This window comes from Vulpes lagopus, chromosome 17 (genome assembly GCF_018345385.1).
Source record: "Vulpes lagopus strain Blue_001 chromosome 17, ASM1834538v1, whole genome shotgun sequence".
In the NCBI taxonomy this organism is placed as follows: Eukaryota; Metazoa; Chordata; class Mammalia; order Carnivora; family Canidae; genus Vulpes; species Vulpes lagopus.
In genome coordinates, this window is record NC_054840.1 from 18,474,937 (window position 1) to 18,493,123 (window position 18,187).

The window sequence follows — 18,187 nt, forward strand, 5'->3', positions numbered from 1 at the left end:
GAGGCCGAAACTGAAAATGTAGGTGAGGGTCAGACCATGCATCTTTCGACCCAGTAAGATGTGTCCTTTATCCTGAACACAATAGAAAAGTACTGAATTTCTTTTAAGAATATGAGTAAAGTGATAAATTTGTGATTCAAAATTGACACAGCCCATTGTGAGAAGAATTGATAGATGAGGACCAGAGTTGATAATGGAGAAAACAGAAGAGTTTTGCAGAGATTTGAATTGCTTACTTAGGCTAGAACAGTGACCTTAGAAGTAGAAAATGAAGGATAGATTTAAGAGACTTACAATGTATACAAGACAGTAGTTAATAATAAACTGGAAATAGAGTGTGATGGTTGAGGAGTAGACGATGTCAAGAAACACAGTTTACATGGCTGGATAAATGGTGGGGTCTTCCACGGAGGTAGGGGAGAGAATATGATCAGGTGGGTATAGAATGGAGGCAAGAGTATAATTTTGGTTTTGGAGATATCCAAGTAGAGGCCACAAATACATAAAAAGTCTAGGATGGAGACTTCAATTTGAAAGTCATCTGCAATATGTGATAGCCAAATGAAATTTCTGAGGCACAATGTTTAGTATGAGGAGGAAAAATAATTTATGAATAAAGCTTGAAGAATTCGAAATATTTAATGGACAAATTGAGCAGATAACCAAAAAGCAAAGGGGTTAATCTAACTCAGCAGTGTGCTGGGTCATGGAAGCCAAGGTAACAAAAGTTTCTAGAACGAGGGAGCAGCGAACTGTACCAAATGCTGCCAAATTTCACATTATATGTGGCCTGAACAATGTCCGTTTTTTTTTTTTTTTTACAGGCTATGAAATTCTTTATTCTATTTGTAGCAGCTTACGCAGGTGCAGCCAAACACAAAGCTTCAGGACAAATTGTACACAAACTTTACAATGTGGGATTTGGATTTAAAATCTGAAACATAAAATTTACACAAAACTGATAAAAATCAAGCACAGACACCAGGACTGAAACTTATAACCTATGTGTGAAAGGGAGTCTTGTTTCCTTTCAAGTGCTTTATTCTGCTACAGAACAGTCAAAATGAAGATGTAAAACTTTGTGGTTAGTTTAAATTATGCACTCTGTAGATACTATACCATTTTTAAAAGTTACACATAGACCAACAAATGTCCATCAATTCTTCTGGATTGACCAGACACTCCAGCTGGATCGCTGAAAGCAAACTGGGCAAATGTGGAAAAGAAAATCCACCTGTGCAATTTGTTTGCAGAGTTTACTGGTGGGCACATTGCACTCCTGGTCCATGATGGCTGCTGCTTTCTTCATCAGAACTATCATTATAGGCTTCACACCTCTGACCACCTCCCCAGTGCTACCAAATTCTTGAAGCTCTACCTCTTCTGTGTCTCCAATTATGTTTGGAACTTCTGGTCTAGATGGCAGAAGATCTTCTGGTTCAGAAAGCTTGTCTGTGTTGATCCAGTTGTTTTCAGGAAACTGCACATCAAACTTTATGTAAAGATCACCTTTTTCAAAAGGATTACAATACTGTGGCATTCCTTCACCTCAAATTACACGGACGCATCCTGGTTCAATTACTTTTCCGGGGGGGTGGGTGTATTTCACCACAATCTGACGTCCATCAAGGTGCTTAAATGTGAACTGAAATCCACATAGAGCTTCAACAAGTCCTATCTTATATGTCATGTGCAAATCATTCCCATCTCTCTGGAACACCTCATGTTCCTTCTCTTGTAGCAAAAGAACAATGTCTCCTGGTTCCACTCCTGGGGCTTGATCTGCTTCCCCAGTGAATGTAATTCTCTGTCCATGTTTCATGCCTTTGTCTACGTGGACTTCAAGAATCTTGACTTCTTTAATCACCTTCTTCCCTTCACATTTTTTACAGCGGTTCGTTTTGTTTGATGATTTAAAGCTCCTTGGTAACCTGAGGGAAAGCTCTTTCAAAAAAGTAATGGAAACCAGGCTGGAATGTTTTCAACAGTAAACAGTAGGAGGTGAGGAAATGACCAGTATAGTATGAATTAAAGTCTTTCAAGAATGGCTTTGAAGACATAGAGCAGAAAGAGAAGGGAGAGAAAAGATGTGGATTCAAGGGGAGACCCTTTTGTTGCTGTTGCTGGGACTATTTTTTTCTTTTAATAGAAGAGACCCAATCATGTTTCAATACCTGTGAGAAGGATCCATTTGAGAGGGCAAAGAGGAGACTAATTTTTCTGAGAAAGATATTTTGAATTGAAGAGAGGCAAAGAGAAAATCTGACAGTTGGCATGCACATGGGAAGTGTATTACCATGAGTATACACACAGGTTGATGAAATAAAGCAAGATTTTAAAGGAAAATAAGGTGCAAATAAAGTACATGGATTGCAGTCCATGTAGTGTATGCCCTACAGGCTATAGTATAGATTGTAGAATATACTCAATTCCACCAATTCTATAGATGGGGTGAAGTTACTTGTATTTGGCTTCTTTGTCTTTCACTCAAGTAAAGCAGATTGGAAAGCAAGTAGAATGAAATTATTACTAGAATAATTTGAACCTTTAAAGGTATTTTTTAAATATATACGTTATCATTAGTTATAAATCACTTGCAATGCATTTTAAAACCAGCAAAGACGAAATGATATCGCAACATTGAAGGTAAAAATTGCCTCTCCATTTGATAGTCACTCTCATACACATGTTTTTTACACCAAATAATCTTAAAGGAGAAATCACTTTTGTAGAATAGGAAAATGGTATGACTGGAGGAAAAAGATATCCAACACACTAACCTTTAAAAATCCTATTTATGCTTATAAAATGTGCCATTTAGCCTCACAAGAGGAATCAGTTTAGGTCCTCAATTGTTCCTGGGTAGAAATAGCCTGTTTGGGGGACTTTTCATGTTTCTTTGAACAGATATGAACACTTCAATCTGTTGGTATCATAGAATTATCTGCACTCATTTGTAGAGTAAACTTAGAAGACTTAAACTTAGAAGACTAAACTTAGAAGACTTTTTCGAAAGTACTAAGGAGGAGGAGAATTCCATTCAGGGAAGCGTGGTTTTGATTTGGCCCAGAAATTCACTGTCTGAATTGGAACATAAATTATTCTTGAGCTGAAAGGAACCTCTGTAATCACAGGGTCTCCCAGCCTGAATCAATATTTTCAGAGAGGCTAAGTGTGATCAAAAGAAACTGAAGCCTGAGGTTATCTTTCTCTTTTCATTTCACAATACCAAAACAGCTCTTTCAGATTAGCCATGCAAAGAATCTAGAGTTAATGAATAGAACTCTGAATAGCACTTGGTAATTATTGGTCAACAAAGAAGCAAAATTATTTATTAGATTATGGATCTAGAAATTCCATGTTTGAAAGAGCTATGGAGACAAATTATTTGTTATTTTATTTTACAAATATTTTTAGTTAATGTATAGACAAATAGTTGGTTGTATCCTAAAACTTCACAGTGGTAAAATACCATGGTGCCACTCATTGGAAAGAAGTTGACAACTGTAATGAGTTTTGTATATTAAAACTCTAAGGGATCTTAAAAGGTGTTTCCAAGACCAACTTATGCCAGAAGACTGACAGGGAGAGAGTTAACTGACATAACCAGTTAGAGTTACAAACATTCCCACAGGACAAAGGAAGAACACCACACCATTATTTTGAGGAATTTAAGGATACTAGATCCGTGCTAGATTTTAGATTCAATTACCTCTTAAGTTTATTCTATACAAGCAAATATAAAAAGTCACATATATTCTACATACAATAGCAGGATAATAAAAGTAAATATTTTTTTTCAGACACACAATTGGGTGATTGGTTAAGTGATTGTATGTGAGGGTCTCAAACCCTAAGGAAATGGACCAAGGATGATGGATGAAAACATTAAATGCAATTGTCAGTCTGTAGCTGAAGTATTGATCAAATGGCTGAATAGCTAACAGTGTACACAAGGAGACCTTGAAAGAGCTAAACTAGCTTTGAGTTTCCCATTCAAGTATTATAATATATTAGTTTAAAATATAAATTTTTTATCCTACTGGAATGAATGAGTCTGTTCTTTTTCACAGAAGACAAGTACTTTGACTATTTTCCAGTGGTGTTGATGGGGTTTATACATGCCACTTTGAACTCATTTGCCAGATATTCCTTGGGGAAATTGTAAAAATTTCACTTCTTGGCTGAGGGAGGCCATGAGAAAATTTGGAGATTGAAAATATCCATATTTGCATATGTAGAACTTTCTAAACCTCTGCTTTCCAATGAAATATATCTCAGCATTAGTGGTTTGTATTTTCAGAGTCTGAATACTTTTTCCATCATAAATAAATATTCATATATTGATTGATTTATGTAAAAAAATCACAGAAATCACAAACCTTTACACAGATATTGATAGCAGCCTTATTCACAACTTCCAACATTTGGAAGAAATCAAAATGTCTTTCAGCAGAGGAATGAGTAAACAAACAGTGGTATATCTAGACCCTGGAGTATTACACAGCACTAAAAACAAATGAACTGTCAAGTCATAAAAAGTCATGGAAGAACCTTAAATGCATATTTCTAAGTAAAGAAGGCAATCTAAAAAGGACACATAGGGTATGATTTCAACAATATGACATTCAGGAAAGGCAAAATGGAGACAGCAAAAAGATCAGTAGAGGGACACCTGGGTGGCTCAGCAGTTGAGCGTCAGCCTTCTGCTCAGGGCCTGATCCTGAGGTCCTGGGATCGAGTCCTGCATCAGGCTCCCCACGGGGCTTCTCTCTCTGTCTCTCATAAATAAATAAATAATATCTTAAAAAAAAAAATCAGTAGCTGCTAAGAGTAGGGGGTGGTGCAGGGATGAATAGGCAGATCACAAATTAATTTCAGGGTAGTGAGGGCAGCCTGGGTGGCTCAGTAGTTTAGCGCCGTCTTTGGCCCAGGGCCTGATCCTGGAGACCCAGGATTGAGTCCCACGTTGGGCTCCCTGCATGGAGCCTTCTTCTCCCTCTGCCTGTGCCTGTGCCTGTGCCTGTGCCTCTCTCTCTCTGTGCCTCTCTCTCTCTCTCTCTCTCTCTCTATCTCTGTGTGTGTCTCTCATGAATAAATAAATAAAATATTTAAAAAAAAATTCAGGGTAGTGAAACTACTATCCATATGATACCATAATGATGGATACATGTTATTTTACATTTGTCCAAATCATATAATGGATGACATCAAGAGTGAACTGTAGTACAAACTGTGGACTTTGGATGATTATGATGTGTTAGTGTGGGTTCACTGATGTGACAAATGTACCACTCTAGTGTGGGATGTTGATAGTTGGGAAGGCTGTGCATGTGTAGGGGTAGAGGCTATATGGGTATTTTCTGTACTTTTTTGCTCAATTTTGCCATTGATCTAAAACTGTTCTAAAAAGTAAAGTCTAATTAGAGAATCCCTGGGTGGCTCAGCGGCCTAGCACTGCCTTCAGCCCAGGCTGGGAACCTGGAGTCCCAGGATGGAGTCCCATGTCAGGTTCCCTGCAGGAAGCCTGCTTCTCCCTCTGCCTGTGTCTCTGCCTCTCTCTGTGTGTCTCTCATGAATAAATAAATAAAATCTTAAAAAAAAAAGATTTAAAAAAAGTAAAGTCTATTTAAAAGAAGGACAAAGTGTAAGCCTTTATTCCCCAGGTGACTCTTCCTCTGATAGGTTGTGGAGAAAGGAAAGAAGATGAGGGAAAGTAGAGTACTGTTTCTTATTGAAAAGAATTGGAAAACTGTGTTTCTTGTTTTTCTTCTTTGTTCGAGCAATACTATTTGAATTAATCTTGACGTCCTATGTATTAATCATCCCCAGAAAAATTCAACTATAGAATAAGCAAAAAATAAGGAAGCTGTGGCTGAAAAGAGCAGAAACTGGAGAGATGTTTTCAGTTAAAAAAAAATTAACACAACTTCTGATTTATTATGGAGAACTGAGTACACATATTATTCCTCTTGTTTTAAAATTTTAAAAAATTTAAAAAGTAAATGACAATAGTGAAATGGTAAGCAGGAGACCTCAGTACCTATTTTAGTAGTCAAAATAAAGATGAAAGACTTTTGATTGATAAGTACTAAAAAAAGGTGAAAGACAGACTATGCCAAGGTGAACCGAAAACTGAGAGAGGGAATCAGTCTGGTCCATTGAATGTTAGTGAGGCTCTGGACTCAGAACCAATGAACCAGACAAAGGTGGTAATGTGGTAAGGAAAGAAGGTGTTTTAACTAAAAGTCTTGAAAAAGTAAGCTATTTCTTTCTTTGTAATCAATTAAGACACCCTACAGCTAGCCTGGGGAAACTTACAAATGAGTTGAAGGGAACCATCACAGTACAAATCAGAAAAATCAGATGAAATTTGGTGGTAATAACTAAAAAGTATAGGAATTGTGAGTTTGGACTCCAAGAAAAGAAAGAAAACCCTAGCATACATCTTAATTTTTAGTGAAGAATATTTACATTACTGTAAGATGTAAATGATGTAATTTGTTTGCCAATTTTTAGAATCAAACTATAGTTAGATCTTGAAATTAACTTTGGTTTCAAAATAGAATATAAATATTAATCATTCTAAAAAAATGAAAGTAAATATATACCAGGCAGACCTTGGAGAATGCTACTGGAGTTGCTAACTCAATGGAGAACCATTTGGGTGTTTATGGATGAGGAGAAAAATGGGGAATCTGCAGATGATGAAATGAAAAAAATCAGCTTTAGGCATGTTACCTAAATGCTGAAGTGAAAAGAAATTTAGAAGAGTGATGTAACGACTGGATTTAAAGAGATAGGGTGGTAGCACAAAAAAAGTAGATTCTTGCCACTTAGTGCTCAATTAAGAGACAAGGCCTAAATACACAAACCAAGAAGTTGTAAAATGAAACTATCATTTAGACTCATTGGTTGCCTCTGAGGCGTAAGACTGGTGGAAATACATGATAGGACAGTGAATTATTGCTTTTCTATGGCCCTTTTTGTAATATTTGATCTTTAAAATTATCTGAGTTAAGCGCTTTGATTAAAATTTGGAAAAAGTAAGATGGAAGTGATGTCACCTTATTTTGTGAAAAGCATCATAAGGAAACATTACTACAAAATGAATCTGTATTCATTTTGAAAAAAAAAATTAATTGAATGTGTATGTTCCAGATTTTATCTTTGGCAATATTTCTTGCTTTTAAATTCTGAGTTGAAATAGATGGTATTTGATGAGACAATCTCAGATCTCCAAAATGTGAACCTTAACTTGATCACATAACAGATGATATTATAGTCCTTTGACTACAGCATACATTTCAAATTTCCTGACATAAGATTCAGTGAACACTTTCTACAGACTAGCTTCAATCAGCCATTTCACTAAACATAGTAGTATGTGCAGGTTTTAAAATAAGGCTGTGCTCATTTCAATCTTACCTCTGCCACATGCCAGTTGTGTGACCTGGAATAAGTTGCATGAGCCTAATTACATAGTCTTTAGTTTTCCCTTTTACAAAATGAGAATCATTATTACTATCGGGAAATCATAGTTGCTAAAAGCTTAGTATTATTTCTGGCATATAGAAAGTGTTGAGTAAATATTGACTATTATGATTATTATTGGAATGTCCCATCTTCGGCTTTCTTTATGAAGCCTACACTATAGTCACATTGTTTTATTCAAATGATTATAAGACATTATTTTTGTAGTATTCTTCTGGTATAATCATTTATTTAACTCTTTACTCTATTTTTTTAAGATTTGTTTATTTGAAAGAGAGAGAGAGTATGTGTGAGTGGAGGGAGGGGCAGAGGGAGAGGGAGACAGCAGACTCCCCACTGAGCAGGGACCCCAGCGCAGGACCCTGAAATTATGACCTGAGCCAAAGGCAAGATGCTCAACTACTGGGCCACCCAGGTGTCCCAATAACGTGGAATTCTTAATTCAAACTTCAGAATACTGGTTTTAGGACTATAGATGTATTCACAATTCCCAGGTATTTTTAAATTCACGAACTCCTTTAATCTTCAAAAATTTGGTAAGGAATGTGGTACCATTATTCCCATTCTAAAAATAATGTCAACAAGGGATAATGAAGGTTCCACATATTAATTAAAATAATGAATAATAATAATGAAACAAATAATAAAATTCTTCCTAGGTTATTACTTCTTAGAGTGTGCTGTGTTTTATTTGGAAACTGTTAGAAATGGGTGAACGAGATTTGAAACATATATAATTCCTAACATAGTGTTACACCACTAAATATCTCTGCCCATCCCCTAATAAAAGAAAGCCAATGAAAAACATTGATTCATTTGCTCAAGATACCAAAATCTAAAAAAAAAAAAAACACCACTTTTTGAAATTCAAGAATGAGACAGAGCATAGAACACTGAAAGGTTTAAAAACTACTAAGGATGTAAGTATAAAATTTATGAAAATTGCATAAAATTGAAATCAAATGACAAGGATGATTTGATAGCTTTGTTAGTTGTGTAACAGTTTTATTGTTTTTTAAAGTCTGGAAGGTATTATGCTTACAGGTGTATATGTATACCCTTCAATGAGAGAAAACAGTGACACTCAGAAGCAAGCTCTGCCCACTTCCCTGTCTGCCGTTGGCCAAATCTCCAAAACTCTCTAAGTATCAATGTCTCCTCTCCTCACTGGCAGCATGATGCTCTCAATATTTTTTTCCAGTCAAACATGTCATGATTCTATGAAAATCATTTTAAAATAAAATGAGCAACTAAATAGCAAAAATACAGGGAGACAAAAAACAGGGAGACTAACCACTTGGAGGTGGAATACTGTCCTATCCAATGTATGTATTCTGTGATTTCAGGATAACTTGCTGCTTCTCATACTAAAATTTGTCAAATGGGCAAAAAATGAAATTGGGTATATTTTAATACTGTAACTATAAAAATAAAGATGTTTCTCTGAGCTGAAAAAAAAAAGGACTTTATACTTTCACAATGATTCCCATTTGAAGTGACCTCATATAGGAAATGGCTTGCACTTCTTCACCCTAAATTACAGTGCATTCTTCCATTATACTAAAAAGATATATTTTTAAAGTTGAAATTCCCTTTGGGGGATTGAAGTAGAATGCTTCTGTAAGACTCAGAGAGTGCCAGGAGGAATGCTGTCACCCAGAAAGGAAGATTAATAGCAGTCCAGATTTGACCTTCTGATAATCTGAGATCTCAGTGGCATAGCTACCTCAAAATGACTGTTCCTAAGATGTAGTTACAGAGAGAAACTAGGGCAGGAAGTAGAAGTTTCAAACTCCAGCAAAGAAGTCTGGAATTCGAAATTATTTGATATTGAAGGATGCAGGCATATATTAAACCATGTACTTTTTCATTTGAATCGCATTTCTAGAAGTATTATAGTATTATAGAAACTCCTAAACAACGTAGTATTGTATCAAATTTTTATTTTGAGATTCTATAAAAATAGTTTTATCACAGCAGCCTCTAGTAACATGAACAGTGAGAAAAAGCCAAGGAACATCTCTGTTAGGAAAAAAAAAATAGGTTTTTAGGCCTTTTGGAGGCACCATATGCCACTGCTGAATCTGCAGCTTTCAAATGTTCGTGGCCAAGGTATAAATAAATACAGTTTATTCATTCCAGCAACAGGAATTTTTATTTGTAGTAAAACATTTTATGTGGCTCTTCAAGCCCCAGATTTGATCTTCGGTCATAGGCATTCATTATGGACTGGAATGTCTCCCCACAAATATCTAGCAGGTTCCTGTAAAATTTTAGTCCATATATTTTGGGGAAACAAATGCATGTTCTGCAGCCTCCTGCTACTTTTGGGACTGTCTTGCTTTTCCAAGCATTGTCACTGTAGGACTGAAACATATGTGAAAATTCTAATGATGGTACATAACTCTCCTCCCTGTTTATTTGTTACTTCTGTTTCTCAGACTGCCTCAGGATAGCACACAGCTGAGGGAAGAGGCACACAGAACTGTTAACAGCTTGACTTCAAGGTAACAGACAAAACACTTGCTTTCACAATCTCTTCTGACATTTGATAGGATAGGAAAGTTAGAGACGGGTGTGGAAAAGAGGAAAGTTTATCTATCAAGTGCTTTCAGATCACATGCACAGATGACAAAGGAATGGTGACTTTTTAAGACACTTTCACAATAAGATTAAGACTAATGGAGCTATTCATTACTCTTAATTATATTCATAAGCATCTGGTGATTAGAATACACTCATAAATTAAGATACCTTTAAATTATATGAATTAGATGGCTTAGGGTATGCTCTGAATACTTACAAATTAGTGAAAAAAGTCTGTGAAAAGTAGTACTGCCATCTCCTATGTGTTGGCAACTATAGCTATTTTTAAAATCTGTTATGGGGAACAAGTGAAAGACGTTATACAAATAAAAAATATAAAAAGACGCTAAATTATTTGTATCTAGAGAGGCATTTGGTAGGGTAGTGGCAAGATTTATATATCACACAAAGCAATGATTTTGTTAGAGCTGGACCTGACAATCGGCCTTTGCCATTTGGGGTCTCACATTGTCTCCTTTGACTATTAGATGCCTGGAAAGAGAGCCAAAAGTCCCTTCCACCACAGCATTCTAGAGTTCCATAAAATGTGTAAAGAAAATTTGTGTATACTAACTGGCTTCTCTATTATGGGCATCACGTTCTTTTCTGGCTTCTTTATCTGTAAGCCCTATGTATTTATGTAATTATATACATAAAAACCCTTACTTAAAATGCATTTCTGGGCAGCCTGGGTGGCTCAGCCGCTTAGCGCCTGCCTTCAGCCCAGGGCGTGATCCTGGAGACCTGGGATCGAGTCCCATGTTGGGCTCCCTGCATGGAGCCTACTTCTCCCTCTGCCTATGTCTCTGCCTCTCTCTCTCTCTCTCTCTCTCTCTCTTCTCTCTGTCTCTCAGGAATAAATAAATAAAATTTGAAAAGAAGGAGGGAAATAAAGAGGAATTAATAAATAAAATCTGAAAAGAAAGAGGGAAAGAAAGAGAAATAAATAAAGTCTGAAAAGAGGGAAAGAAAGAAGAATAAATAAAATCTGAAAAGAAAGAGAGAAAGAAATATTTTATTTATTTATTCCTGAGAGATGGAGAGAGAGAGAGAGGCAGAGACATAGGCAGAGGGAGAAGCAGGCTCCATGCAGGGAGCCTGGCGTGGGACTTGATTCCAGGTCTCCTGGATCACGCCCTGGGCCGAAGGCAGGCGCTAAACCGCTGAGCCATCCAGGGATCCCAAATAAAATCTTAAAAAAAAAGAAAAAAGAAAAAAGAAATGCATTTAGGAATAGTTGTAACAATATGTACACATACACATATTTTATGTTCACTTGGAATCTGGAACTATGTTGACGTCTCATATAGATTTTTAGCACTTTATTGGCTATAATATTTATACTTTAAATAATTTAGAAACAAAATGAGAAATTTGAAAAATTCTTTGTAAAGGTTTAACCAATCACTTGCAGTGCTGGCAAAAAGGGGACATTAACGTAATTCACTGTATTACTAACCTCTGTTTCCAAACTTAGTCTTAAAATGTAAATCTTAAAATGCCAGATCCAACCATTTTATTTAAGGGAACCTCGAAACAGCATCTTTTTAGATATGCCCTTCAGAATAATGTGACCTTCAGAATAATCCAGGGAATAATACATTATTCTCTATATATTCTTCATATAGTAAAACTTTCATGGACCATCTGCTGTGTGCAAATATCACTCATCTCTAAAAGGTGCTTTGACACACTCAAAGCAGTTAAATGACAACCTCTATTCTTTGGGATACCTCAGAGAAGAGGAGAGGTAAAACCTAGTAATCTCTATATGCACTAGAGCTTTGTCCCAGCTTACATAAATACAGACCCTTGGGAAGGACAGTAACAATCTATAGATAAAATAGTTACTTCAGAGATTGACTTAGAGGAAAAAAGCTTATACTAAAGCTAAAGCTTTGCAAAGGGAATAACTAAACATGCACCAAACGTCCTCAAGTAACATGAAGAAGTCCTTCTCTCCACCCATACACTCATTTCATTTCTCTCATTTTGTCTTCATTACAGTGTCCACAGGCAAGAACTTGGACAGATAGGAGTTTCTGCTTGCTTCTAAAAGGCTATTTTGTAAAAGCCCTGGGTCTTCTCAATTGTGTTCTCCCTTTGGGAAGCATATGGAGATTCTACAGAGATCATCCTTTAACAAACTTCATAGTATAGTGCTGTTACTCAAATTATTTTTTATTATTTTTTTATCAAGTTGATAATTAGACTAGATAGTCAGTAAGATGTATTGACTCTATACCATACAATGCTTTCATTTGGCCTAGGGAATTCCTACAAATATAGCGTATAACACATGGTAGGAATTCAGTTGACAGGGTTGAATAGAATATTAAGGAAATGAGTTAGTTTTTTCAGTTCTATTATTAAATGTCTACACTACACCCATTTTTTTTCTGAACTATTTGGTTTCTTTTACCATTTTCCAGATTAATATATGTCCAGTCTTTTTAAATAATGCATTCTGTTATTTGTTCAATTATTGATGAACTGAAATAGACTCATATATTCGATATACATTTATGAATATCTTCTCTATGTAAAAGACTATTTTAAAGTGAACAAAATACATTGCATGCCCTTGAGTTTACAAATCTTTTCAGGGGAATCAAGATGGAAACAATCACTTTAATGATTATCATTAAGATCTAGAAATGGAGTACAGAAACAAACGGATTTTAATCTATAGATCAGAGATATTCTTAAAGAAATGGTGACTAATATTCCACAGGGTAATAGAGGAGAATGAGTTTTGCTTCCATAAAAATAAAAAAAAAAATCAGCATGTAAAAAAACATAAAATCATGAAATAACACGCATTTAGAGAATTTCAAGTACTTTTGTATAGTTGAAATATAGGATGATCTTTGGAGTATATGATGATCAAAGGATTGGTTGTGCATAAGTTGGGAAACTTCTAATAAAAGTTAAGATGAGAAATATGATATTTAGATAAAATAATCTAAGAAATCTCTTTTCTACACATTCCATTTTAATTTGATTCAAGTCATATGACAAAATCCTGAATGTTTACATATTTGACAACATGTTGATTTCTTCCCTTCAACTCATCAAAGCCTCCACTGAGGTATTTTGACCATATCCTTCAGCCTTACAAGATATAATTAAACATTTTTATGTAAATCAGATTTTTATTCGTTGGAAATTTGTAGATGAGAATTTTTTCAAAGGTCAGTTATGTAACATATCAAATATATTTAATATTTAGTTTTATTAAATTCTTTATCTTTTTTGAAGAAATGATAAATTACCTCTTTTGTGGTAAAAATCTATGTAGTTTGCCATGTTCTTTTTTTTTGCATAAAACATGAGGATATTCAGATGATGCTTTGCAGATTAGGATACTGATTTCTTTCTGTTTGTATTGACATTTATTTTTTATCTCTCTTTTCATATTTTACTGCTTATATCCCTAGATAAAACTTTCTTCAAATTATTTATGCCAATGTGCATGATGTAAAAAAAAAATAACATCTAAGTTTATGGTGATATGCTTCTATTAGTATAATTTTAATTTCCCAATTTAAAAATGTTTATTTTGCATAATTATTTAAATTAAAATGGTCAACAGATTATCATGTTATTTAAAATTTGTATAATAGAGTAAGTAAAAAAAAAAAAAAAAAAAAAAAAAAAAAAAATTAAAAAAAAAAAAAAAAAAAAAAAATAGAGTAAGTATACACATTTTCCCATTTGAGTAGTTACATTTCAACAAAATTTAGCTAGCATGTTCTGAAGCTGTTTCTTAGGTTATTTTCTGCTTTTTAATCTTTTTGAAAAATGAAATTTCTAACTATGCTAATATATACTTAGTACAGGAAATAAATAACAATAACTAGGTTTCCTTTTAACAACTATAGGGAACTGTATATTCTGTCTACAATCTAATGGTTTAATTAATGAACATTTCTTTTTGTTTGTCCATATTTCCTCTTGCACCATTTGAGAGGTGAGAAAAAACTGTAATAGAGTTACAATTTAGTACAGAGAACATATATTATTTACATATAAGTTAAGAATACAAATTACTTATATATAAAGAAGAAGGAATAAAATGCAGTTTCTTCTGCAGAGCAACACAGAGTCTAGTAGTTGGGATAAAATATACTGATAGCAGTAATACTCACTATAAGGATCTTAGGAGAACAATGTTAATATTTGATCTCTAGAGGAAGAGTTAGATCCCACCTCTGCCAATTGCAACTTGGGTGCCATTAGGCAAGTTATTTTAGCTTTCTAATCCTCAGTTTTCTCATTGCAAATAAGCAGAATATTAGTGCATCTCTTTTAGGGTCAATGCAAATATTAAATGAAAAAATTGGCTTAAATAAATTGACTTAAATAGCTTAGTACTTTGCTATTATTATTATGAGAGCCACAGGAAGGGAGATTTAAAGTGCCATAGGGAGAGGACCAAAATTATAACACTGTTAAGGCATCCAGAAGGTAGTGGTTGAACTTGGCCACAGGATATTAAATCTTTGATAGGTGCAGACAGTTTCTCTCAGCAGTATGTGCAAAGGCTTGTAGGCAGGAGAGCTGGTGGTCAAGATTGAAGTTTACTTGGAATATGGGGTTCATATGAGGAAATACTGAGAAATAAGGCTGAAACCATACAGATAAGAGTGTGGAAGGCCTTATTTGTCAATCTGTCTTAAAGACTACTTAATTGGGGGATCTCTGGGTGGCTCAGCGGTTTAGTGCCTGCCTTGGGCCCAGGGCGTAATCCTGGAGTCCCGGGATCGAGTCCCACATGGGCTCCCTGCATGGAGCCTGCTTCTCCCTCTGCCTGTGACTCTGCCTCTCTCTCTCTCTCTCTCTCTCTCTGTGTGTGTGTGTCTCTCATGAATAAATAAATAAAATCTTTTTTAAAAAAAAAAGACTACTGAATTGTATCTCTCTCTTAGAAGTTGGACTGTTTTCTCGGCAGATTTTTAAGTAGATTGCTAAATTATTTCTAGTCTCATAATCTTTACAGTCTTAAGTAGACTGAAAGCCCTACTGAATATTATGGGTCTTCTACACAAACACTCAGAAATGATCATATTAACACCCTCACAGGCACATACACATATATTTCAAAGCAAACATTTAGTAGCACTGCTTAGCAAATATTGCAAATGAAAATAATACTATGAAAACAATAGGTTGCATAAACACATTTTGTGAAGGGCAGGGTGACTCTTGAATACTCAGAATAATGACTGAGTGAATATGTCATGACAAGGTTAGACCTCATTTTGTATCAATGGTCTTATTGTTGACTTGCCCTTTCCTCTCTACACCAACTATAAACAGCAGTAAAGATGGATAATGTAACGTAGACAATGTTTCTCTGTACTATTAAAGTCCACAAAGTAAGAGAGACAGTAGAGTAAAGAGCTATCTTTTAACAATTGATTCTGTCAGTTATGGTCTCTGCAGGGGATAAGAACATCCTAATTTGTATGTATCTTCCTCGAATATCAGGTTTCCAGAGGTTTAAGATTAAACAACTCACTTCAGTAAACCTCTATGGAGCATCTTTTCTAAACCAATTGCCACGTAGAGCTCTGGTGGGAAGAGCAAGGAGGGCAAATGACAAAAGCTATGTATGAACCCATACATTTCATACAAGGCAGACTACTGTAAATGCTAAGAATAGATACCAGTGATTTAGGAGGGAGCTTTATTCCTCAGTAGCAGGGCAGAGATCATGGAGTCACAGAGGGAGTAAAACATAGGCTGGAATTTGGAGGATGCTTAAGATTTTGATAGGAGAAAAACAGAGTGGGGAAAATAATTAGAGAGGAAGACAAACCACGAGACTCCTAACTCTGGGAAACAAACTAAGGGTTGTGGAAGGGGGGGAGGGTGGGCAGATGGGGTAACTGGGTGATGGACACTAAGGAGGGCACGTGATGGGATGAGCTTTGGGTGTTATACTACATTTTGGCAAATTGCATTTAAATAAAATATTTTTTAAAAAAGAATTTTGATAGCTAAAAATATTTTCCACATGGGGATATTTTGAGAAATGATTTAATTTGGAAGATCGCTTAGGCAGAAAATGGAGAGTAAGAAAATATATAAAACTACAGAAGTCCAGGTGTATCCAAAATACAGAAGCAGCCCAAGTATCAAGAGATGAATGGATATAGAAAATGTAGTATATATGCATGGAATATTACTTAGCCATGAAAAAGAATGAAACCATGCCATTTGTAATAACATGGATAGACCTAGAGGGTATCATGCTAAGCAAAATTAGCCAGTCACAGAAAGACAAATACCATATGACTTCACTCATAAGTGGATTTTAAGAAACAAAACAAAGGAACAAAGAAAGAAAAGAGACAAACTGAAAACCAGACTCCTAAATACACTGAATAAAATGGTGGTTGCCAAAGGGGAGGTAGGTGGGAGGACAGGGGAAATAGAGGGAGGGGATTAGGGGAACTTATCTTGATGAGCACTGAGAAATGCATAGAGGTATAGAGTCCTTATATTGTACACTTGAAACTAATATAACACTATAAGTTAATTATGCTTGAATGGAGTTTTTTTATTTTCTTAAAGAAAATACATAAAACTGGAGAAGTCCAGATGTATTCAGGAAACAGAGACAACATGGTCTTCTGATTATAAGTCCACTTATATTCTATCTCATAACGACATGCAAAGTAAAGGTCACTTATCTCCATCAGTCAAAGAAAGATGAAATCAGATATGCCCTAGTTAAGACACCAAGGAAACTGGACCTGAGTGTATCCATCTTCTCTTACCAGTACCACAAGCTGTCTGGATGGGATGAGGGAAGAGGTGTGGGATGTGACTAGAATGTAGAGTTAGAGAACTAGCATGGATGTGAAGGACATATGCTGGAGTGAAATACTGGAGAGGACAGCCTTGGAGAAAAGTGGGGACTCTGAAAATTGACTGCCAGGGGTGCATTGTTGCCACACCTTTGGTGCCTGTGTAATTTTTAGCAAGTGATTTATCCTCCCTTAACCTCATTTTATCTTCTGTAAAGCTGAAGTGATAATACCAATAACTATCTCAAAGGGCTAGTGTGAGAATTAAATAAGAAATGTAAGATGATTAGTACAATGCCTGTAACTTTTGTAGAGATTAATAAATATTAGCTGTCATTATCCTTATTAAAATTGCATTATAATTATTATTACAACTCATTTAGTTATGATGTACTAAATAATAGAGCTTGTACCAGGCTTGGTGCTGCCTTAGGAAACTCAAATGTGGAGTGGCCTTAGCTGGATGAAGAATCCCAGAACCATCCCAAATTCCAGTGGCCAGTTAACTTACCTGCTATTGGAGCTGAAGGAATTAGAAGAGCTTTCTTATTAATAGCACAGCATGATTCCTACACCTTATTACACTATATATTTAATTGTTCCTTGTAGCACAGTTCTTTCAAGAGTGGGATTGCAGCTAATTATGTTAATATATTTGTCTCACCCACCTCCACTGAGAGCTCCTTAGTAACATGGGCTAAGTTAAATTCACCTTTGTTTGCATCTTTGTGATCGGATTGTAGGAGATCTTTAGCAGACATTGTATAATGAATGGCCTGCTTAGGTGAATGGAGAAATTACAAAAATATTAGATTATTTCCCCAGGATCTCATCATGGTTTTTGCTAAGTAATTTCTTTGTTCCCCCTAAATAATTCTTTGTAAACAGTAATATAGGTTCCCTGAGATCTTGCTGGGGCAGTTTTTATTCATAGGATGGAGCATTCTTAAAAGAGCTTCCCATTTCAGCCTATAAAAATAATAAAGCTGATATCTTAGTTCGAAAACAATAGGCTTGAGTTAGGTGATCACTCAAGTGTTGAGGATTTAAGTGCATCTCTTATGTCTCTGCTGAATTACAAAGAGATTCTCCAGCCTCAATGACTCTATTATCTAATACAGGAAAAATGTCAGGATAGGTCATCTTTTGACAGAGAACTAATAGCACAGGGAAATGTGAGAATAGATCATTGTGAGTTTAGGGAGACAAGATTTGAGACTATGGGTTTATTATTCTTGCTGTTTGTGACAGAGTGTGTATACACACACACACACACATATATATATATA

General features: G+C 35.4%; 1 pseudogene; it reads right to left on the reverse strand.

Moving 5' to 3' along the window:
• Positions 1-1,256: 1,256 nt before the first annotated feature.
• On the reverse strand, positions 1,257-17,659 carry LOC121477386 (annotated as a pseudogene).
• Positions 17,660-18,187: the final 528 nt, after the last annotated feature.